General features: G+C 41.6%; 1 pseudogene; it reads right to left on the bottom strand.

Moving 5' to 3' along the window:
• Positions 1-237: 237 nt before the first annotated feature.
• Positions 238-794, bottom strand: LOC128576977 (deubiquitinase DESI2-like; annotated as a pseudogene).
• Between the last annotated feature and the right edge of the window lie 828 nt (positions 795-1,622).

The following is a 1,622-nucleotide window of genomic DNA, read 5'->3' as shown; positions in this document are numbered from 1 at the left end:
AAGTTTACAAGTGGGAAAAAAAAAAAAAAAACAGAGGGAAGCTTCATACAAAGTTCTCCCTCCTGTGCCAAGTGATTTTTTTTTTTTATTACCAATATAATCCTGAGCTGAAAAACTGGAATTTTTGGGAGAGACATCTTTGAATAACAAATATCCAAAGGACTTTTACTCTGTTTACTTTTCCATATTTATATTCAACTGCCAGAGACAGTTCTGAAAGTATGACCTTGGAGACATTTATAGTATAGTGTGGTGCCTGGGTCTGGAGCCTGCTGCAGTGCTCACCATGGAAGCAGATGCGGCAGCGTCCTCTGCTTCCTCCAGTTCATCCTGGAACTCTTCGCTGACATTAGGCCACAGAGCAGTGGGAGTGAGCCACTCCTTTTGGAGGCAACTCTGTAGAAAGGGCATGCAGGAACTGATGTAGGCAGGTCGGTTTATCCAGTGAGAAATCTCGTTCCCACCAATAATCTCTGAGAAATCTGGAAAAAAAACTGGTCATAGTTTTTATGCATCAAATGATAAGCATTGCCTTAGTATTGATTTCTCAAATCTTCTACAATATTTCCTATATCATCTTCTAGAAATTTAGTGCTCCCTAAAACAACAACTTCCTTAAATTTAAATGTTTCTCCTAGTTCAGAAGCATTTCCTGGAGAAATTTCAAATATTCCAGAAAAGGGGTAAGGATGGCCACTGTAAGCAAATTTTCTGCCATATACTTGATAGGAGTAGAGGGCAGGTGTGTGAGGTTGGATGGGAAGATGAAAGTGACTGCTAGTAGGTATTGACATTCTTTGTGTGCGGGGAGAAGACTAAGTTCTAAAATTAGATTGTGATGATAGCTGTACATTATGTGATTATACTACGAAATACAGAATTGTACACCTTCAAAGGGTGAACTAATTATTTCAAGAAGCTACTTGACAATGTTTTCCAAAACTTGAGGTGCTCAAAAGGCTCACAGCATAAGAAGCACCCAGGTCGTGAGAGTACTTGAGAAACAGTCAACCATATCTCCCTGCTCACACACAGGCTACCATGAATTGACATGGAAGGAACTTTGTTCCATCCTACTGAAGTTATCATTTTCTTTGTCCTTGAGGCAGATTCTGATTCCTTCCCCCTGGGTAGAGTGCCCTGACATCATCATAGCTAAATGAAATCTCAAACTACTAGGGTCAACAAATCCTACTGTCTCAGCCTCCTGAGCATCTGGGTGTCTAGGTGCCCCCACACAGTGCCCAGTTACTTTGTACCAGCTGATTCTGCCTTCCAGAGTGTTAGGATTACACGTGTGAGCCACGACTCCAGACCTTAAAGTTGGGATATTTTTCAAACTATAGTTGGTGGCTAGCGATGGTGCTTCATGCCTCTCATCTTGGCACTTTGTGAGGCCCAGTTCGTTGGATTATCTGAGATTCTGAATTGGAGACCAGATTGAGCACAAGGGAAATCCCTATCTCTGAAGAATAAAAAATGTCCAGATGTTATGCAGGTGCCTGGAGTCCCAGCTGAGGGAATAGGTTATCTCGATGACAACACTTGAAAATTGATGTGAGCTCTAACACCAGGGCACTCTACTAACAGCAGCAAAACAAGACTCTGTCTCAATATATAAA

The sequence above is a fragment of the Nycticebus coucang genome, chromosome X (genome assembly GCF_027406575.1).
Source record: "Nycticebus coucang isolate mNycCou1 chromosome X, mNycCou1.pri, whole genome shotgun sequence".
Lineage (NCBI taxonomy): Eukaryota > Metazoa > Chordata > Mammalia > Primates > Lorisidae > Nycticebus > Nycticebus coucang.
The sequence above is the reverse complement of the archived record's forward strand: the minus strand, read 5'-3'. Positions and strand labels throughout refer to the sequence as shown.